This window comes from Crocodylus porosus, unplaced genomic scaffold (genome assembly GCF_001723895.1).
Source record: "Crocodylus porosus isolate Cpor-Errol unplaced genomic scaffold, CroPor_comp1, whole genome shotgun sequence".
Classification (NCBI taxonomy): Eukaryota; Metazoa; Chordata; order Crocodylia; family Crocodylidae; genus Crocodylus; species Crocodylus porosus.
This window is the reverse complement of record NW_017728947.1, coordinates 10248515-10272431: the sequence shown is the minus strand read 5'-3', so window position 1 is coordinate 10272431 and position 23917 is coordinate 10248515. Positions and strand designations below refer to the sequence as shown.

At 40.9% G+C, this 23917-nt stretch overlaps 1 protein-coding gene across 3 annotated transcripts in view; it reads right to left on the bottom strand.

The window, feature by feature from the left end:
* SOX6 (SRY-box 6) overlaps nt 1-23917 on the bottom strand; it is a 528512-nt gene that overhangs the window by 366672 nt on the left and 137923 nt on the right. Inside the window, exon 1 of one of the 3 annotated variants that reach the window (XM_019551787.1) lies at nt 23355-23847. The exons of the other annotated variants lie outside the window; for them this stretch is intronic. The gene's annotated coding sequence lies outside the window, so the exon portion shown is untranslated. Of the gene's footprint in view, nt 1-23354; nt 23848-23917 lie in introns of those variants that run through there. 3 annotated transcript variants of the gene reach the window in all.

Below are 23917 nucleotides of genomic sequence, written 5' to 3'. Positions count from 1 at the left end.
CCCTTTCAAGCTAGAGAAGTTCTCAATAATAAGCTAAATAATCCATTACTTAACTCCTTGTCTTTCTGAAAAAGTACGGTTTCCCAGGTCCATTAAATGGAAAGTACTTCATCAGGCTGGCTAGCCCTGCCATGACTTCAACAAGCAGATGCAGAGAGAACGCTTAACTGATGTTCCTCAACTCTAGGGCTAGGGACAGACATTCAAAAAGCCTGAGCATAAACTGATTCAGTCTTGGCAGGTTAGTCTAACCTGCAAAGTTTGAACTGATTTGGAAGTGGATAGACATTTCCTTTTCGTTCCACAAATGCAGGCATCTGCCTGGAGTGGCTCAGGCTATAAGCCAGGGGGCACTAGAGAAGCCCTCCCTTCCCTTCTACAGAGCTAAGCTGAGCTGAGCTGAACTTGAGTGGGGGTGTGGCCAGGCCCCAGAAGCAGCTCTTATTATTTCTCCCTCACTCCTGAACAGCCCAGCAGGGAATGTTTATCACCCCTAACTCAGTGTTTATCAACCCATTAAGAAAACAAAGTCTTCTCCATTAACTAATGGAGTTCTTCTTAAACAGCTCTTCTAAGAAAGGACATTAAGCTATCTGTTGATTAGCTCCAAAAAACCTGTCTGCATTTGTTCTCTCTCACAGCCAGGACCCTAGCCAGCATGTGGTGGTCTGCTAATGCTGAGGTGTCTGTGTAAGGTGGAGGGAGGGGAAATAATCCCTGCTTAGCAGGGAAAAGCCAGGTAGATGCTCTGTGCCTGCAAATCTCTGCTGGAGCTGGAGTCAGGGAGCAGAGGGGAGGGGCCTGCCCTGCTGTGGAGTAAAGCGCCCCATCCAGCCCAGAGAGCATGCCAGGATGCTGGGGGGAGGCTGGTTTATATTAATGGGGCATGGGACAGATGTTGCATAAACTGGTTTAAGCAAAATCAGTTAAGTCTGATATTACATTCAACCAGGTTTATCTCAAACCGGTTTCAACCATTTTCAAACTGGTTTATGTGCACTGAACATCTGTTCTGTTACCAGTTTAAACCAGTTTCTTATCACTTAAACCAGTTTATGTGTAATGTCTGTCCCTAGCTCTACTGTGCCATTCAAAGCAGCCTAGTTACTTATCACCTCTCTTTAGGGCCTGCAGGCTGCAGTTAAAATTTGTAATAAAAGTAACTAGAAGGGCTGGCAGGTGCCCCTGGTTGGATAGGTAGCTTCAGAATGACTATTGGAACACCAGAAAATAAATGAACTGGAGGCAAGAACTGGGATTAACAGCAAATGGACCAATTCTATTCTTGGAGCCCAAGTAGTTGGGATTTATACCCATATATATTAAGGGGAGACTCCAACTCTAAGTAATGCAAAGAGAACACGTTACATATTCTCAACACTTTGTTTTTTCTTGTACCCTGTTGTCCAGATGTAAGCTGTGAAATACATCCAAGTTCCTTAGAAAGGGGAGTGTTGAGCTAGGCGGTTCAGGCTGAGCTGTTGCAGTTATCACTCCATTGAAAACGAACAACAAATTCAAATAACAGAGACTGTGTTTGATTTTGGATCCTTCTGAGCTTTCCTCTTCCAGCTCCTACCACCACAGTCTCACCTCTCTCCCATCTTCCCCAAAAATCATACAGTTAGTTAGGATGCCATTTACTATAATAAAGAATGGAATTCCCAGATTATTATTTTAGAGGCTTAACTGATTCTCAATGTTTTCTCTGCATTTAGCACTTACACAAAGAGGCTTTTTCTTATGCCTTTCAACTTGCGTATAAATAGGCTTGGAGTCCATATTAATTCTTGAAGCATTTCCACAGACAAATATTCATGTCTATTTCCAAGAATTTAAATATTTTTTCTCTAATTAAATTTCTGCACTAGCATGTGTGCAGTCATACCTTATAATCACGTATGGAACCACTGCCGGCACATACCTCTTCCCTTAACACTATTGTTATAACACTGGTCAGCATTCAACAACTACATACCACAAGCATACATGTAAGAGTTAGCCTTTTGACACCAGGCTTACTCTCACATATATTCTTTTTGTTCTGACAGTCTCAGCCAAGAGTCTCTTGCTGCTATCTCTAGTTCCAATTTCATATCGTATACTTTCTACCATGAAAATGTGTAGCTGTGCGTTTTCTTTACTTTTCTGTAAATGCCATATGGACGGAAATCATTGAGTCACCAGATCATACATTTATTTTTATCATATATTATGCTGTTTGATGTCATGTTGACATCTAATTGATGTCGGTTTTGCTTTTTTTTTGTCTTTGTTTTGTTCCTTGCTTTCAATAAAAAGGAAATTTTCAAAAAAGCTTTTAGAATGATGACTTCAGGTACTGACAGACATGAACATAGTATGCATCTCTTTTATGATGTGCTGCTGAGTAATTGGGCATATTTCTAGCTTCAGACAATATACAGAAGACCTTACTATTTTTACTGTACAGTGTACTATTTGGATAATTCAGATCTATAACCTCAAAGATCCTTTTCCTGGTAAGATGTAACAGATACAAAACATGTTTTTATAACAACTTGACCATTGATTTAAGAGCCTGTAATAGCCACAAAAAATGTGAAACCAATGATGGAACATAACTGAATGCCCAACTTGATTTTTCCTTCTTGCATGACAAGCAACACAAATAATGAGTGATAGTAAAATGACATTGATGCCCAAAGATATATACACACATGGTTTAAAGAAAGCATTTGCTTTTAACAGAGAGACATTTCAGGAGAAAATGGTTTCCAAAGAGGTAAAACCATATGCATCTTTTGCATAACTAAGCCTTTAGGACTAAATTATAGCTGAAATTCTGGCTCTGCTGAAGTCAATGTCAAATCACTCACGATTTCCATAGGATCAGGAAAGTACATATTTAGTTCATACTACCTCACACATATGAGAATACTCATGTCTTTAGTCAATCAAAAGATAACAGATAGATTATATCTGTGCCACACTGGGCCCAACTATATGAGACACTGCACATTAGCCTAATAACGCTGTGCAGTAGTGTGACAGTCAAAAACTGTTTTAATAACCTACTGCGCAGTGTTATTACACTAGTATGTCATAAGCATCACAAAATAACCATGCGCTGGCACTACTATGCAATAACTCTAGTTATTGCACATTCAGTTAGTACTCTATTAAGCAAGTACTAAACTAAATGCACAGTGTGTAAGGCGCACTAATGAACATGTAAATGCACCCACTGTTCCCTCTCTGATTACTTCTGAGATCTTCATTTGTATGTTTTGCCATGAGGGTGATTTGAATGAGAAATCACAAGTGTAAGCATTTCCTGCATTCTAAGGCCTGAAAAAAAAAAGCTAGGTCTTTGCTGTGTAAGTTAAATATATATCCAGTATCAGACTGCCTCATTGTGCTTTCACTTTTATCCATTCCACTATCCTGACATTAATGAGCCCCAAACCAGGGCTGCCCAGGCCACCTGAACAGACTCAGCCCCAGACATAATTCCTGGCTATTCCCCCACTGACAGAGCGCCTGTGCCGACACTACTCCCCACTGCACCGAAGTGTTCCTTGGAGGTATCCCAGCCACATACTGATCCAGACTGCCTGTGAGAACTGATGGGTTCACACCACAAGGTGGTGTAGCTGAAGGCATACATAACAAGTGAAAACACGAAAGACAAGAAAATGACCATTTCATTTTACATACAAAAAACATACAAAATTGTATTCCCACAGGATACCGCCCACAATACTCAGACATTTCCAAATAAAATAACATAAAATAAAAATCACTTTGTAAGAGAGCAAGCCTGGTAAATTTCAGCTCTAAAGGGCAAAGGTTTGGAAAGTTGTAAATGATGAAAAAGGGCTAGAATGGAAATGTTTATGCAATGGTAACTATAGAGTTTGCTACCATTTCTGCCATACATAAATATATTAATATACAGAGAGAGACAGAAGGAAAGAAAAAGAAGAGAAATACAAGGCCATAATTCCATCAACAAGTTCTGGAGACGATATAAAACTCTTGAGCTTCACTTTCATTGTGTATGACATCACCAGAACCCAGACATGAAACTATAGACTGTAATTCATAATTTGCCTGTTTTTATTGTATATGAAATATGGATCAAACTCCACATATATGTCCTAAACATAACTTCTAGCTACTCCCCCCCCCTCAAAACTCCTGGACATCTGCCTACTTACTCCCTTCTTCCAAAACCTCAAACTGTCCTGAAAATACCTTTATATTTAGCTGTCTTCTAACTCACTCCACATGGACTTTGCACTGCTAGTTCTTTACAGCCCAGGCAGTTTTGCCCTGTAGTTACTCTTATCTCCAGATCAGCATTCCCTAGCACTCCAACCCTCAGCAGAATCCTGCAGTTCACCAGTGTACTCTCAAAATCTGTGCATTACAAAAATTTTATTTAATAAATTCACTGAGATTGTACAAAAAAACAATAGAGCTCAAACCAACTGCAGAATCTTCCCCAGCCTGATGAAGGGTTTTTAAACCGAAAAGCTTGCTTAAAAAATATTTTTTCCAACTACGTAAATTGGTCTAATAAAAGATATCAGATTCACTCAAAGAACCTTGTCTGCCTGTGTCCTTAGACCAACACAACTACAACCTACACCCCTGAGATTTACTGCATTCACAAGTTTAACTATAGAAGCCAGGAATTATAAAAATATACTTATTTCAAGAAACCTTTGATGTTACACACACATACAAACAGTGCACATATGTATATAAATATATTACATGATTCATAACTATATGAAGGATGGCATTAGCATCTTCTATTAAGTGTAGAGAAAGGCCTCAATACCTTAAGCATTCCGTTTGTGTAACTTCTCATTCCAAAAACTGTGCCTTTAGTTTCATTAAATCCAATAGTCTGAATAGCTGAAACCACAGCTTGATTCTCCTGGAGCTACACTGTGGTTTACTAAACTTTTTGAAAGCATGACTTCCAACATGGCAGCACAAAACAACAAAGAAATGTATGGACTACTCAATTGGTTTGGTATCTAGGGAATAAGCCATCTCCAGCCAACACCACAGGAATCTTTTTTCTGGAAACTGGATTCCCTGCACAGCCTTGATAAAACAGCTACATCCCCAAACCTGGGTATGCAGTGGCCCGCAAAAATAAACGCAGTAAAGGTACCCTACTTCCCCTCCAAAAGCCATGAGAAAAAATAAAGCATAGATAAAATAAAGCAGAAAGAACTCTGGAGATCTAAACTGGCATCCCTGTTCTTAAGTCTGACTTTGAAAAGCTTGTTGTTCATATGGCCCTCTTATGCTAATGCTGAAAGAATGAAAGAAAATGGAAAAATTCCAAGAAACGTGGAAATACAAAAATTGGTAAAAGGGAAGAGAATATTTTAAATGTCTGGTCAGAAGCAATGGACAGTGTTGATAATTGTAGGGGAAGGAATACTCTTCAAGAACGCCTAGCCCAGTATTATTAGTCCATCAACATTGCAATGTATTTTGATTTGTTAAGTTTTCATTCCTTTTTTGGGGGGAGAGGGGGGATTATAAAACAATTCATTCATTCATATTACAGTTATTTTTGTCTTTATTATTGACAGATAGTTTTCCCACTAAAGGTGCTTTAGTTTTCAGGGAAGTCTGGTTGAGGAAGTCCTCTGTTTTCAGAGATTCTAATACTTTCAAATAGCTGTAGGGTTACATATAATGTTGCAAATTTGTTTAAATGGAGGTAACCCATGCTCTAGACTTCACTGAGCAATCAGTAAAGCATCTGACACGCTACAGAAAACCTGCAAAATCCAGCAAATAAATCATATAACACCCATTCAGCATCCTACAAAGCACACAGTGGGGAGCTGACACATTATTAACTCACTATAATTTTCACAGACTAACATACTAAGAACTTTATGACATACATGTGGTGAGAAAGGGGGCGGTTATGTTCTTGAAGTATGTTTGTCAAGGTAACTACGTTTCTCAGATCATTTGGTTAAATTTGTCTTCATAGGAGTAGAATAAAAACAAAACAACTGGTTTTGAGACAAACCTCTCTCTCATGAGTAAGAATTCCCCAAAGACAAATATGATGATGACACAACCCATTGACAAAAAGCCATAAATTTAATGATCTAGGTGGTAATGGAGTGTTACATAGTAAGGAGGCAAACCTGAGGAGATGGCATAATTCTGGGAACAACTATTTACTATATGCTCCCTGTTGGTCTGGGCACATATCAAGGCAGAAATCCACTCAGAAGCATTTGCTGAAGTTTTACTCTATTCAGTGGGTAGAACCACAGCTGAGGGGAAATATTCTGATAAAAATGCCAGCAGGAACCATAAGGTAACATAAGCGTGAATGGATTCACAATATAGGGAAAAAGAGAGCTGAAGGTACCATCATGCAGGCCTAGACTTCCAGACAGATTTTCTTCTCTACAAAGATTTACATACATTTGCAGAAGCAAACTTCACCTGTCTCTGCCAGGAATATCAGAAGGAGATTTCACAAATGGCAGCACACCTCTTCTGAAGTGCTTACAACACTGTTTTTTCTCCCACACAAAAATAACTTGTGGCCCCAAAGAGTGTAGTGAAAAATGGCATTTAACCAACTCTCATTGCAGCCTGCCAACCTGTAGATAATCTCCCTGTCCTCCACTTAATCTGATACTTTAGCATTTACCCTTTACGATACTCAGCAGTTTCAATTTAAATAAAAGTAGACAAGATTAAAAAAAACCTAAGTAAAGTAGAAAGTATAATGTAGATCTGGAAGATTACTTTTCCCCCACTCTACTGTCCATTATTCTTTACTGTATCATTCTCGTCCTGCATGTAGGCCTGAAAAATAAATCCAATATAAACAGAAAAGGCAAATAACTTTTGAAGGCCAAGCAAATATTTGAAAAGGAAAAAAGAGATTCTGCTCTTATCTCTAGATCACTCTACAATTTAACATTTAGTGGATAAGGTTTTCTTTCTTTTCTTTCTTGCCTTGTTTTCTCTTTCCCTTTAAAAAAAAGAAAACAGCAGATCTATATTTCATTGTTTGTGAAATGTGTATAAAACTATAAACAATAGTGATGGGATAACAAAGGTCAAATAATTATGCTGTATCTGTTATCAGAGTGTAGAGAAGGGATTGGCACTATAAAAGGGGCTATTATCTGATAAACTTTAAAAAAGTCTTCATCCAACATTATTTTCAAACTCTGGAAACCTTGCAGCTGAGTCTGCAATCTGATTTATATGAACTGACCTCAGTGCCTGTATAAAGTTCCACTAACTTCAGCTAGAGTCTTTGCTATGCATGGGACCACTTCTCCTCTCAATCAGCTTAAAGGATCAGGGCCTTCAAACTTCATACAGTAATAACTGATGCCTTAAGTCAACAACAAAAATGACCAATTAATGCTATAACCATGTTTTGATGTGCCAAAAAAATGTTTAAAATTCATAATCCTCTAGCAGGTTTCTTGCCTAAATTATTAAGAATACAGGAATCTATTTGAAAATGTTATTGGGAGGGAATAGGGTGCACCAGAGAAATGAAATGGAATACAAAAGACTTTTTTATCTCCTTATCACAGGTTCACTGGTCCCAAGTTTGAGCACAAGTTGGTTGTTCAACAGCTTACAGTTAACTTGAGTTGATGGTCTCAATACATTATAATGGGCAAACCTGTACCAATCACAGCAGAGAAATGAGTAAGTGCATCAGCACAGAGGCTTGTCTGGCCTGCCATGCAGGGAAGGGTTGTGACCTACTGACAGCTAAGTGCAAGAAATCTGGTTCTGTATCCTGAGCCTCACCCATTCTGAGAGTAATTGAGATTTGTGTCTTTATGACTGCCCACTTTTTTTCACCAATGGCATTCACACTTAACAGCAAATCAAGATAGACTACGAGGACAAAATGTATCCAAAAACAGTTTTTGCAAAGATACTTTTATTATCGGCTGGACTCAATGATCTTGTAAGGTCTCTTCCATCCCCTAACATCTATAAATCTTACGAACAAAATAAGGGAAGGTTGTCACGGGTAATGTTACTAAATCTACTGCTATCCCACGTAAGAGAGGATTCACTTTTTAAAAACACAGGATTAGGAATAACTGCAACTCCAAAATCAAGCCATATTCACGTTTTCATTGCCTGCTTACAGTGAGGGGGGAAAAAAGATACAGAGGGAGAGCGAGAGAATGAAAGATGAATTCATAGATCAAAAAAAGATGAATAGAAAGAGAACACTTAAACTCTTTATTATCTCCTTCCCGTCCATCTGCTCAAAAATGTAATACAGTTTATTTCAGCATTGGAGTCTCAGTTTCTGAGTATGCAAAACATCACAAAATAAACAGAAATCAAATCCTCTGAAGTACAAAAAATTGTAGCTTAACCAGCTAGCAGGGAAAACTGAAGTTCCTCAAAACAAAATAAGCGCGCGGGGTAGCTTGCCTAACATACATGTTCTATAACAAACTAAGCATTATACAATATGATCTGTGCCGGCTTTGGTAAGCACTAACACAAGTAATCATTGGAGCTACTAATGTGAGTTGTTCTCTGAGTACTGTATAACAAGATTTTTACTCACAACCTAATGTTAACAGAAATATCAATGTTTAGAAAAATGTAATTGAGTTTACCTGAATTTAAATGAAAACTGTTTGTTTCTTGAGTTTATACAGTTCCCTATAGCATTTGCAAAGATTACATTACATAATTGTACTAATGAATAAGAATCACAGAAACAGACTAAAAACTAACTAAAAACCACTTGAAAATGCAAAAGGTTTGGGTTTTTTGTGGTTGGGGGGTTTTTTGTTTGTTTTGTGGGGCAGGAGTTTTCCTTTGTGGTCCAAGCTGAGACAAAGGCAAACAAAATGCACAGCATAAAATGTAATTCATTTTTTTTAATGTTTTCAATTCTGCAAAAAACAGTTGCAGTGGACTAAGCCAATACTTTTCTAATCCAGTATCCTGTCTCTGGCAGGGGCCAATACCAGAGACGTCTGAGGAATGCTCAAGAACCTTTTTAGTGGATAGTTATTAATTAAACAAGTTAGTGAAAGTTTCTTCCTGACTTCTGTTACTTAATGGCTGACTTTTGCCCTGGAACATGATAGTTTATATTCCTTCTTGTTTAAGGGAAAAAAATCTGTCTTACGAGAACATTTCTCTCCACCAATCCAAAGTTTCATCAATACACTGTCTCCCCTTTTTCTTCAGCAATTTTAAACTTGAGTGTTTTCCATCTCATTGAGGCTCCTCACTTTTACAGCATGGAGAAGTATCAAGAAGTGTGTCCAATCTGTCTTTTCTGTACCAGTCATTATAGTGTATATCACTGTCATGTCTCCTTACTAAACTAAAGGTCCCAACATCTTCAGTTAGTCTTAACGTGGAAATATTTCACATGTTCTTGCCTCTGAACTTTCTTCAGTGTACAATACATCTTTTTTCAGAGGAAATGGCCAGAACTGATTATACTATACTACACAGTAGAGTAATACTGATTTATATCATTTGTATTATAATTTTCTATTCTATTTTTTTTACAGTTCCTAACATTTTTGTTCACTTTATTAACCAATACTTCACAGTCAGCAGTAGATTTCAAAGAGCTGTCCACATGACCGACCAGATCATCTTTCTTTGTAGTTAAAACTAATTTAGAATTAAGGTATGCCTCCGAGTAATTCAAGTTATTCCATCCTATGTGAATGTGTGCAATGTGCTTTGATGGAACAGGATCCAGTCCTTATATATGTTCAAGCTGTAAATATATGTACTGTATTATCCTGATTCACAGAAGAGTGACAGACTTCACAAGACTGGTAAGCAAGTAGGATTTTATATCATAAGGACCACATCAAAGCTCAGCAGGCTTACTTAGGAACCATTGATGGGCATGAAAACAATGGAATTACTCTTTTCACCATTAAAAAACCCTCAGTTTAGACCTCATAAAAGGAAGTTCATTCACTGGATAATTCTACAAAAATTTCTCAGAATGGAAAAAAACCAACAACCCCAAGTTAAAAAATTTTAGTGCCCAACTGGAAAAAAGCAACCCAAGCAATTAGAGGGTCAGTCATGTGACAGTCTAAGATGTAATTTTAAAAAGCATTGGAGAATTTACCAGGAGATAATTTATATGCCACTGCTATAAATGTCACCAAGGGAGTGGTTTACAATGTGTTCTCCTTTGAAACCCCTGTAAAAATGAAACTCAACAAAGAACATCAGTACAATCCTCATAATCTCTAAAAGCAATTGTGCATTTTTTAGATAATGAACTGATGTGTACAATGTCCAATTGCTTACCTGTATAAAATAAGAAACACAAAAAAGTGCAAAGTATGACTTTACAATCTTTGGATACCCACTTGACCACTACTATGTTAGACTTCAATTCTTAAATTTTACACAAAGTAAAAATTGCTAAAGCAATCAAAGAGCCTTCAGCATTCCTACCAAAGATGAGCTATTGTTTTCATAAACTAGGTCTATCAACTGCAGTAAATACTAGTACAGCAAACCATCTCTGAAAGTTAAACACTGAAATGAAGACATCTTCTGTGGGTAAACATAGCAGGATCACTGTGAAATACTCTGCTGAACATCAAATCTGCAACATAACTAAGATATATATATGTACATAGACATAAATACTCAGTAGGAGTACGTATTTCAGGATCTGTATATACCCACAAGTGTATTTATATATACCTGTATACACACACACACACACACATGCATGCACACACACAGACACTCCTACAGTCCCCATTAGGAAGACTTAGTTTCATGGGGTACTACGGCACCATTACTAACCAGGAAAAATTATGGTAATTAAAGACAAAGGCACTCATTATCCAACTAACTTATATGCCAACAGCTCTTAAATGATTCAGGTTGTTACTCTGTATATGCATATAGGCATGGGCAGATCCAGGATTTACTAAAGCAGGTGTGGGGGAGGCCAGGGAGGGAGGCAGGGAGAAGGCATATGAAGGGGAAGGGGGAAGGGAACTGCTCCCACTATCCCTGGCTGACCTGCTGAAGGGGGTGGTAAGCTGGTGGGAAGAGCGCAGAACCATTTCTGCCCTGCTCCAAACCAGGGCCATGGGGGAAGGAGGAACTTGTGCACTGTTGCCACAATCTTCCACTGAGCCTGGCTCCCCTCAGAGATGCCCACTGCAGCAAGTGGTAGGGGCAGCTCTTGGGCCCCCCGCAATCCTGTGTCAGCTGGAGACATCAGCATCAGTGCATCAGCACCTGCTCCCAGCCAGTGGAGTATACCAGGCAGCAAGCAGGCACTAGAAGGAGGAACCTGCTCACCACTGCTGCAGTCCCTTACTGAACCTAGCACCCCACACAGCTACAGCCTGCAGCTGGAGCAGGGCAGGAGTGGCTCACGGGGAAATTGTGCACCTGGATCAGCTGCGGACAGAGACAAAGGGAGGGTTTTCATCCACACCATTGCACCCAGTCTGGAGGCACCCCTATATATAAGTACATTACATATATGTATCCCTGTAGTTGCAATCACCTGATCAGCATTCACTCAGATGTCTTGGATTTCAACATAAGGCTCTGTGACCAGGAAATTTCAGTCGAAGGAGAGGGCCCTTGACTCTACAATGGATTTCCTACTAATGTTCTGTTAGGCAGCCACGTGATTAACCTCCAGACACAATGTAAAGATCATGAGTGAAATCCTGACTCCACTAAACTCAGAGGCAAAACCCACTGACTTAAGTAGAGCCAGGATTTCTCTGCGTTTAGATTTCTGCCTGAGAAGGGGTATGCAAGTTTTACCTTAAATCTCCTAGGCCTTGAATCTGCAAAGGGCTGCTTATGGGCATGTTTGCTCTTGCACAGAACCCTTTTATAAGACTGGAGTCGTAGCTGGGAAGTTCTCCAGAAAACAGATCATTACTAAGCTTTGGTCTTTAAAGTACCGTGTACATTTACAAAGCTATATACATTTTTTTATATATAAAGAAATATTAGCATTTCTGCCAGATGGTTACTGTGGTGTTCAGTCTCACTAGATTTAGCTCACATTATTTATGAAGATGTACACAGAGATATGGGCACATTTTCTGAAAACCTAAAAAAACCAAACAGTTGCTGTACTGCTGGTGGTGCATGAGTAAAATAAGGACATCACCACACACTTCAGTAGGGATAAATGAGAGAGAGCCATGAAATGCCAGAATGCTCTCACTTGTGTATATCCAAAAGAAACTCCAGCAAGGTCTATGGAATTACTCTAGATTTACAGCAGTACAACTCTAAGAACAGAATCTTTCCCCAGACAGGTATCCTCCCTTAACCCAGGAGTTGTTATCATTGTTTATCACCATCAGTAGAACAGTGCTTTTACTGATTACTGTTTTTGTTGACTTGTGCATCAAATCCAAGACTTGGTGCTTATTTTAATATAGAAAATCTATGCAAGAATGCACTAAATACCAAGATCTGAATCCTAACAAACAAAGGAGGCTTATTATTTGCTTACTTATAAAACAGTGGCTCCCTTCCTAAGAAGAATTTAAAACAAAACAATGTTTCTCTCCTGCAAGGTTTTATTTGGCCTTTACATTAAATAACACTGTAGATTAGTAATCAGGCTTAGCAGACAGCTGTCATGGGGTCAGCTATAGCTCTTTGAGGCTGCTTCAAAACTACAGTAGCTGTAACATGATGATGGCCTTAAACAGACTATAACTGATGAGGAAAGGAGGAAGAAAAAACAAAAATAAATCAGCAACAGTCTAAAACACACTTTGCAAAGAAAAACAGATGGTCTGCTGAAAAGTCATAAACTAGACAAATTCACATAAATACAGGTGTGCCACTTAAATTACAGTCACAAATGACAAAAAAACTAATTCCATAAAGAGAATCACAGGAGTGACATATTTAGCTCATTTTTTTCATATGAAATGTGTGATATTCCTCATTTAAATAAAAGTGTGTGTATGTATATTCTAAATAGTAGGAAAGCAAAATATGACCTATTCAAGTGGGATTACTTGTATGCTTAAAAATATTACAGTTATGAAAAAAACCCTCTTCTGAAATAGTGATTATGCAGAGAAGTTACAATCTACCTACAGCACGGCTCACTGTTCAAGCTGGTGCTGCTTTCACTGACTAGTAGTAGATAGCGCAAAAAATATTAGTTACATGACAAAGCTCATATCTTTCACCTATGCCCCAGAGATAAAGGGGAGCCAGAAAGCAACCCTACCCCCACATCAGAAAAAACTAGCAATCCATTTTACCACTACTGCTTTTGAAGCCTGTGCCTTTTAGTAGTCTCATTTTTTCCTTCTGCCTCAGCATGGTGTTTGGTGGACCTAGTCACAGGTCCATTAAGATCATTCCATCCAGCCCCCAAACGCTAGCTCAAAGTCCTGATATTTTATAAGCAGACCTATTTGTGGGATTTCACTAGCTCTATTCTCCTTTGGGTTCTACCTGTCTAGAGGGAGAGGGGTTAGAGCAGGGTGAGGTGCAGGATGGTAGGAAGGACTATTCTAGATTCAAAATGTTTGGTCTGAGGCTTCCATAATAATTTAGTAATTTTACAGTCCTAATTTTTAATTGGTTTTAAAGCAATTATTATTGTTAGCATCAACAGACTCTACTTTAAAGACTATTAAACAACAATGACATGCATAATACCATAGACTGTGTGGCCAGATCGCTGAGACCAAGGGATGTGTAAGTTTATGTTAATACTACACTGCTGTGCATGTTATGCAACAACACATCTCAGTATCACAGAGCTGTGTAGGGACAGTCCACATTGAAGCATATGTAACCCCTTTAAGACTTAAGAGCTGAAAGGTAAATGAAGTGCCTTCAAAAAACAGCATTCTTCTGAAGGTATGCCTTTTACAAAATTATTCAGATACTTTAGGTATAATGAAAAACACATGTAAACCTCTAATAGTCCTGATGAGCAAAAACAAGAATCACAGTATATATCCTTTTATGATTTTGTGCAGTCTCCCTCTTTGCAACTATTTAAAACAAAAGTACAAACTTACAGTACAAATGAATATCCAAACTGTCAAATATTCTAAAAATTATTATTCCTACAGCATCAGAGAAGAAATATGTATCAACTGGCTTTAAGAAATGAATACCTAAAGTTACAGTCCTACTCCAGCTGGGTGGAACCCAGGTGGGTGTGGAGCCGTCTTTCTGTCACTCCTCTGCTCACATCTCTGGGCAGAGTTTCACTGGTCGGTGTCCACAGGACCCCTTGACTCATTGACGGGGCAGTGGGCGCTGACTGGTGTGATCTACTTAGTGTCCCCTTCTGCATCCCTTTCTATAAACTGTGACCTCACCCCCTTCCTGTTTTCACTTTATTTATCCCCTGAAATTAGCTGATATGTCCCCAGTGGCCTTCCTTATTAATAGGGTGAACATATGTCCCAATTTGCCCAGAACAGTCCCAGATTTCAAAGGCCAGTCCCAGCTGGTTGGCAAAAATTAAAATGAGAGTCCCAGAATTGCAGGGGTTTGAGGTGCAGTCTGGCAGGGAGGCAGAGTGGTATTGTGTACAAGGCAGCTCCACCGCCTTGCCAAATAGTCCCCAGTGCCCATAATAATAATTGGCATTTAAGGGGTTAAAATATAAACTATATGCTGGTAGGTGTATGTGGGCTGCTGGTAAATCTGGAAGGGGTACGCAGTAAAAAAAAAAAAGTTTGGGAGCCTCTGGCATAAAGTTATAGTCCTATGTATGTAGGCATGTATATAAATGCCTTCTTTACTTGAATAGAAGATGACCCTAATTAGATTCTGTCTATGGAACATGTTTCAGTTTGTTATAATCTTCCAGGTATAGCATCTAAGTATTGCAGGAGTTATCTTCAATGTCCCCAGTGCTATAGCAGGGAAAGCAGTGACTGGGATGGTGGGGGGCAGGCGGGGACAGGTAGCCACCTTGACCTTTGCCTCACCCACTTCTTCCCCCTGCAACCTTCCTGACCTGTCACCTGCATCCCCACCCTCAGCTCCCCATTGCCTCTTCCCTTCCCCCATTCCACCCAGCCTCTTCACCCCTTGCTCCCCAGTCTTTTCCTCCTCCACCCTGTTCCTTCCTTTCTCCTCCAACCCCACAGTCTCTGCCTCTTCCCCTTACACCCTCCCCCCTTCCCTTACTCTGCCAGATGCTGCTTGGGCTCCCTCCCAGAGCACAGCACAAAGATGCTCAGCCCTTGCCTGGCCGTGCAACAGTGTTGGTGCTGCTGACTGGCTGGGCAGGGGAAGGAATTTAATCAGAATCATAGAAAATAGGATTGGAAAGGGCTGCAGGAGGCCATCTAGTTCAACCACCTGCTCATCCCCAACTAGATCATCCCTGCCAGCGCTTTGTCAAGCCAGGCCTTAAAAATCTCCAAGGATGGAGATTCCACCACCTCTCTAGGTCACCTGTTCCAGTGCTTCACCACTAAGGTTACCATATTTCCAGTTTCAAAACAGAGGACACCTGTCAGGGTAGGAGGAAGTTAATATGATTGGGGGGGCAGTGATTTGCCCATGCCCTGCCCCTGCCCATTAATCCCAAGCCACAGCTCCCCCCCAGCTCTGCCCCTCACTCCCAACCCACAGTCCCCACCCCCGCAGAGCATGCTGGTTCCCCTCACCCCCAACCCGCAGCCACTCCCCCGTCCCTGCTGATGCCCCTCGTTCCCAACCCACAGCCCCCCGGCACTGCCTGTTCCCTGCACTCCCAACCCAAAGTCCCCCACATCCACTGGAACCCCTCACTCCCAAACCACAGCCCCCCAGCCCTCTCAGTGCCCCTCACTCCTGACCCACAGCTCTTTACCCCACCAGCCCTGCCAGTCGCCCTCACTCCCAACCTGCAGCCCCCTGCCCCAGCCCGGCCTGTGCCCCTCACTCCTGACCTGCAGCCCCCTGCTCCCTGCAGCCCTGCAAGCATCTCCCAGCTGCCCCTGTGAGCGCAGGCACCAGGGCAGCCTGGCCACCCAGGTCCCTGCTGCCCTTCCCCTGCTCCCTTCTCCCACTGGAGGAGCAGGCGCCTCCCCCACCCTGCTGCAGCCTAGTGCTGGATAAAACTTTGATGTTGAACATAGCAAAATCCCAAATCAGGGACATTTGTTGATATTAAAAAAAAATGCCCTGACAGAGATGGGAAGACCCAGAAAGAGGACATGTCCAGGAAAACCCAGACGTATGCTAAGCCTATTTACCACCCACCTAGTGAGAGGGTGCTCCATGCCTGGGAGAGACCCCAGCCCCAGCTGGAGCGAAGCTGCACCTCACAGTAAGGAGGAAAGAATGGAGTGAGAGGTGCAGCTGGGGATTAGAGGTGGGAGCAAGAGGCTGCTGTGGGTCTGACTTTGGCCCCAACCCAGGCTTAAGCCCAGAGTCAGAGCTGCAGCAGTTGCCTGCTTCCCCCTCCACTTTGTATGTGACTATAAGACAGGGGGCTTTTTTCCACAGGCTGACTGGGCAGGGGAAGGATCTCATCTTATATTTGATTAAATATGGTAGTCTGCTTGTACACAAAAGCTGAACTCCAGTAAGTCCCATGCAAGTCAAAACAGAAAAGTTTTTGATGTAGATGCTATGATTTAATGCTGATGAAATTGGCTGATAACATAAAGGTGGAAGGTAACATCAATCCAACAGAGGGTTGAGATAGCCTAAAGAAAGTCTTGTATGATCTTGAGGGCTTCTTCGTGTGTCCTGTCTGAGATTGTTGATGACAGGTATTTAGCAGAATTTGCAAGTTCTTTAGAATCTGACCGGGCCGTGACACGAGCGCTTCTGCTCTGGTCATTACCATACAACTCCACCCCCCTGCTAGACTGCACCTTGCACTCCTGCAATTTCAGGACTCTCATTTTAACCAACTAGCATGGACCAGCATTTCAAATCCAGGACTGTTCCAAGTAAACCAGGATGTAAGGAGTGAAGTAATAGAAGTGGAATGAAAAACAAAAGTACAAAATTAAGAGTCATTTCTGCTATAATCTGGGAACCTATCAATTTGAAACATCTAAAGTAGAGGACTGGGAAGTACTAGCTGACCACAAAGTGAAACAGGGAAGCAGAAATAGTGAAATATTAGTGCCATTGTAAGACCTCATCTGTGATGTTTTACACAATGCTGGTCAACTTTCAAGAAAGATGAATTCACACTACAATACGTACAGAAAAGAGCTATTAAACTAATCAAGGGAATGGAGACCCTAGCTTTTAAGAAGAAAATAAAAAAACATATTTGTGTAACTCAGCAAAACAAAGGCTAAGAGGTAAGGGACAAGTGGTAAGTGGTGGTAGTGGGGGGTAGAAACTATTTAAGCTAAGAGCATAAAAACAAATGGACAAATATAAGCCACAAGTAAATTTGGAAGGTGGCTCCTAACTATGAGCACAATCAGGTTGTGAAACGGCCATCCAGTGGGAACAGTGGTTTTAAGATACAGCTCAGTAAGTATGTAAGTGATATTAAGGCTAAATACATATAAACAAAAAGGCTGAGACTAAATGGATTCAGTCTTCAAAGGTTAGTCTGAGCTGCATAGATTAAACCAATTAGCAAGTGAACAAATATTCATTTTCTATTCCAGAAATGCAGCTAGATGCCCATAGTGGCCCACGCCAGAAGCTAGGGGATGCTAAAGCATGCTTCCCTTCCTTGCTGGACCAGACAGCTTGGGCCAAGATTAACCTGCCCATCCTGCCGTGGGGTGGGGGGTGGGGGGCAGGGTTGAAGGGGAGATGCAAAGCATCCTGGGATGCTGGGGGACTGTGAGTTAACTTGAATCTGAAGGGGATCTAGGACCTAAACTGATTTAACCTAAATCAGTTCAGTCTGATGTTATATCCATCCAGGTTTATTTTAAATTGGTTTTGGCCATTTTGAAAGTGGTTTATGTGCACTGAACTTCTGCTGTGTTACACATCTGAACTGGTTTCTGATCACTTATGCTGGTTTATGTGTAATTTCTGTCACTAGCTTATATGACTAGGTGCCTGCAATAACAGGAGACTTGGCTTGGTCCCAGGAGCTTCCTTCCTATATTCTTCAGTCTTCCTTCTGACCCTAAAATCTAGTATTCTTACCTCTCCTGATAGAGGGATAGACACCCTTCTCCCCCACCACCAGGACATGGCACTTTTAAAATCTGCAAAGGTGTTCATGTGCTAATCCATGCTCACAGAGGTTTCCACTGAATTCATTCTTCCTTCACTTCTTACCCCATCCTGTAACTCCAACTCATCACCCCTCTAAAATGTTGTTGTACAGGGATGTGATAAAAGTTTGTAGTTAGCTTCCCATGACATAAGCATAAATGAGCACCTGCTGCTCATTAACGTATGTTAGAGTTTCCCCTCATTGTCTGCACAAATGACCTTGGCCATGAGCTCTCTTAAACCATGTAGCCTTACACTGAATCTTCCAAAATACTTTAGCCTATCCACAGAGCCTCACTGAGTGATATGTCATCACTTATGAGGAAGAGTTTGAAGAACTGAAGGGACTGATAAAACATGCTCTTCACCACCTGAAAGTAGAAATCCAACTAGATGCTCAAGAATATGCTCATTATTCCTCTGTAAACAACCCTCCTGCCAACTAAGTCTGTCCTACTATGTTTTCACAAGGTACAGAATAAAACAACACATCTATGCATGCTTTAGACTACATCATCCATATGCATGTTCTAGTCTACATCATCCATTGTCTTATTGAATCTAAGTAATCTATTCACAGAACGTCTTGGCCTATGCCTCAAAGGAAAACACTCCAGTGGGATACTCTGCATTGCAATCGTATCCCAGGATTCCTTAGAAGCTTAGGTCAGAGACTTCTCTAGATCACCCCACAGTTTTGCAAAACTTCTCATAACCATCCTGAAACAAATCCATTTCTACTCTGAGCCAGAAGGCAATGATTGTACCTCACATGCCACTGTTCTGGACACAATTTATGTCAACTTAATGCACCTAAGCCAGAGGACAGTTCTTATTAATCTGCTCCAGACATGTAAAATTTTCTACGTAGACAACTACAAAACTGAAACTGATACAAAAGCAAATATCATCTCAAATGCAGGGCACAGTGAAGCCACTGGTGAGTGTGCTCCTTCAGGTGCTATACCTTATCTATGATTTTAATGCAAGTCTTTTAAATGGGCCTTTAAAGGGATTCTCTGCTTGATATTTCTGTTTTCCATCTTGTGCCTTTTATTTAAGTTCACTGTTTTTATTTGAATTTCAGTTAATTTGCAGTGTTTTATGGTTGGGAGTGTAATTCACACCTGTTTCTTTTTAGTTCTGGTCTCTTAAGTGATCCAGTGTGGGTTTGGCTCATTAAGTTTCAGCCAATAAGCTAAAATTTATCAAAGGTGTTAAATAGACTATTGGTTCACGCCTGCCAGTTTAAGCACTACAGTAGCATGCCTTAAACTTTAGTAACATGTATCTACATGAAAATAAGAATTATAGATCCTGAAATAAAGCTCTGGAATCCAATCCACTTGTCTAATTCATAATTTCATACACTGTAAAATTCCATAAATCCCTTTATTCCTTCCAAGTAAGTGTCTAGCATATTTATTGTCAGAAAACAAAACAGAGCTTTGCTAGTTGCTTCTACTAACATTTTGAATAGGGCATTGCACAATTGTGCAGGAAAACATTTCAGCTAAATTCTTCTTTTACCAGCAACTTCCTCATCTTTAAATCTAGCTCTGCTAGTCCTCCAGAGGAATAGTTGAAATTGCTTATCCACCTTGATCCTTACTATTCCCATCCACTTCTGGAAAACTTCAGCTCTAGCTCAGTTATTTTCTCTCCTATACCTGCATACAGGCATACAGACAGACAGACAGACACACACACACACACACACACACACACACACGTCACATTAGCTGGCACGTCATTAACCGGCATGCTCTATTAACCAGCATGCCAGTTGACACTAGTTGACACAAAAGTGAAACCAGATATAGATCATGGTGCACAAACTTAGGTGCAGTAACTTCTTTGTGGTCATAACTCTCCTAGACCATGGGCAGAAGTTACACATAAACCAGTTTAAGAGAACAGAAACTAGTTTAACCCTGTAACAGAACAGAAGTTCAGTGCACATAAACCAGTTTCAAAATAGCCAAAACCAGTTTGAGATACGCCTAGCTGAGTGTAGTATCAGACTAAACTGACTGAGGTCAAATCAGTTTATGGAAATTCTGTCCCAGGCCCCTTCCTGGTTTAAGTTAAACCAGAGCCCCACAGCATCCAAGCATGCTTTGCAGCCCTGGGCTAGGCTGTGCTGTCTGCTTCAGCAGAGCAGGGCTGGCCCCACCCCCATGCTCTCTAGCCAGAGCAGGCAGGGCATGGACCCCAGACCCCCTAAGGGAAAGAGGGCAAGGAAAAGGTTTATTCCCCCTTCCTTCCCCTGTCCCACCAGCACACACCCCAGCTGTCCGACATGGCCCCCTGAGGTGAAGGAGGCAGGGAGGAGGTTTATTCCCTCCTGCATCCTCTCTCCCTTCAGGGAACCCCAGCTAGGGTCTGCCTGGCCAGGTGTGAGTGGTGGTGGTGGCCAGGGCTGGTAGATCCTGGCTGTAGTCCCACAGGATGAAAGAGGATGGGGGGGAATAAACCCCTTCCCTGCCCTCTTCACCTCAGGGGGCCACTCCCCCACTCCTGCCACTGCAGCAGCGAAGGGAGAGTAATTCTGAGCTGGGCTGCTGCACCCCAGCCAAGCAGACCCTGGCTCAGGTCCATGTGGTGGGACAGGGCGGGGGAAATTAAACAACCTCTGTCCCCCATTCACTTCAGGCTACTGCCAGGTCTGGCCACTCCAGCTGCTCTGCCCCAGCCAGGCAGACCACAGCAGGGGTCCCAGGGGGGGAGAAGGGAGAGAGTGGGGCAATAAACCCCATCCCTGCTCCCTTCTCCTTACGGGGCTATGCCAGGCCAGCGCCTGGCCGTGCCTCTACCCATGCTGCTGCAGCATCAAGGGGTAGGGGACCCTGACACAGGCTGCTCTGCCCTGACCAGGCAGACCCTGGCTTGGGTCCAAGCCAGTGGGACAAGAGATGGAGAGGGGAATTAAATCCCCTCAGTCTCCATTCACTTCATGCTGCTGCTGGGGCTGACCATGCCCCCCACAGTCAAGCTGCAAGGGTGGGAAATGCCTGGCAAGGACTGCTTCCCCCTTCCCCATCCAGGCACACCCTGGCTGGGGTCCCTGCAGGCCAGGATAGGAGTTTAAACCCCACCCCCAGACATATTCATCCTGCTGGGGCCTGGCCGTGCCCCTCTCCCCCGCCCTTAGTACTGCTTCCCGGCAGCTGAGGGCTCACAATAGTTCGCCGCCCCCTCAGCTTCTAGCCTGAACCACTGCAGGCATGTGCCTGCATTTCCAGAATCAAAAGTGGATGTCCGTTCACTTGCAAATCGGTTCAGTCTAGGCAGGTTAGAGTAACCAGCAAAGACCTGAAAAGGGACCCAGAGGGATAACCTTCCATCTTCAGCTCCCTCTATGCAAAAATGAAGTTTATTTCCTACCTATGGGGACTTTTTACCACCTTGTACCATCTACTCTTTTTCCCAAGCCTGACGAAGGGATTTTGATCGCAACAGCTTGCCAAAAAGGACAATTTTCTTGTCATTTTCCAGTTGGTCTAATAAAAGGTATCATTTTAGAACCAAGAGTTCTAAATTTTTGTGTCCTTTTGTCTCAGACCAACATGACTACCAAGTACACCCCTATGACTAGTCTTACCTCTTTTACTAAGTCTGATTGTTCAGTGTACCTTTTTGACAGCAGCCATTTGTTATACTGATAGCTTTGTGAGCCTGGTCATTATGGTCATCTGCAACTGCTGGGAAACTCAGTTTACTTTAACATGAGGGATCCCCTTTAAAAAATATGACCATCACCAGTTAACTGTCTCTTTGCTTAGGCAGGCCAAAGTCACAAAGCCATAAGCAATGTGCCTTGCTAGAAAATTTCACTCTCTCCTTTTCCCAAATACCTCCTCTTCTCTCCTCTGCCCTGAACTTTATCTTAACACAATGCTCAAAATTAAAAGGGAAACTGCTGCAAGAAATTTGCTACATGGTTCCATTGACAAACTTTTCTTCCTTTTCTTCTCAATATGGCTTGTGAAATATTAGCATACATGATGACTAAGTCATTATACCTGAGATCTGTTTCAGATTTGGGTTAGACTATATCTTTACTATCTTGAATCTCTTATCCCCACACTCCTTTTGTTATCCTCTTCAGTCTATTTTTTGAAATATTAGAGGTGGCAAATTCTTTTTTAGAAACACAGAAACTGAAGTAACAAAATATGCTTGTTTAATACAGTTATATTATCAAAATAAGATTTTAACTAGTTATACCTATATACAGGTTAACAATTTGAAACAATATACAGACTTTCCTCTAATTTCAGCACTTCTGTTCTTGTTTTAAATCTTATATATATCTTTAGAACAATAAACTATAAATAGTAAAGCTAGTTGAAAGAGGTAAGTCCATTCAGATAATTCTAGTGAGTAATTTCAACACCACACAGTCCAGGTAACAGGAACATAGGAAACTGTAAATTTCCTCATCAAGACACACCAATGTCTTAGGTAAAATTACATGAATATTATTTCCAAATGAGCTATTTTTATATACATTATGGCATATTTTCCCAATGTTCTCTCCTTCTCTCCCCACACTTTGAACCCCCACAACTGTTTTTAAGAGAAAAACCAATGTGTTCAGAATATTTTAAAACAAACCTTAATAGCTCATCAGTAACATAGAACACTGGAACCCAGAAAACTGTGAGACTGGGAATGTGTTCTCTGCAACATAAACATTTGCATAAGTCCCTTCTATATCTGTAAACAGAAACATTAGAAGCCCCAAATTACTCTAAATATAACAACACTGAACTGACTCATATAAAGAAAAACGATACAATTTTGCTGTTGGCAATTGTTCAGGGTTTCTTACTATATATCACAGTATACCTTGTTTTGTAATTGCTGCTGCTTCTTAACCAGTTTTCAATCATGGATTTCTAAGATAGTTCACAATTAAATATATAGGATCAGCTAACAAACTGCTCTTCCTACTAATGTTAAAGTACTGTATTTATTTAATTCAGTTTGGAATGTAGAAAGTCAGTCAATGCAGCTACATCAAATGATAGTACAACTGATTCAACACAATTGCCTTTAAAATTAATTACTCTTATGAAGAAAATCAGGAAAGAAAAAACTTAAATCTTCTAAGAAGATGTCTTGCTTACCTGACTCTGCCATTCCACACCGACAGGCTGAACAATATTATCAGCTCTTCAGGTACTAATTCTTGCTAACTGGAAAGATATTTTCTCTCTTGCTGGATTAATAATCAACTTTCCAGATAGTTCATTCCCTGGTAATTAACTCTTTGTATTACTTACATTTTACACTAAACAGACATTATTGTCCAGTCTATTTTTTTTTAAGTAACAAAAGAAATCATGGCATGTATGAGATAAATTGATAATAAAAATGAGAAGCTGACTAGGAAGTTTAAGAACAGGTATTTAAAACAAAACAAAACAAAAACCTAAACAACAGTTAAAATGCTTTTAATCAGGTTTTAAGGAGCCCAATCCTTTAAACCTAGTAGCCTGACAAGCCACATCAATTGAAAGCTGGTAAGCCCAACAGCTCATACCATAACATGCTTCTATAAAGCTACCACTTGGCCTTTCAGCTTCAGCATACATGTGAGGGTGATACATGCTCCCAAAGCTTGGAAAATAACATTTTTTTATTATTGAATAGTTAGCTGAGAAATGATCACGGTTATCAGTTTGTGCAA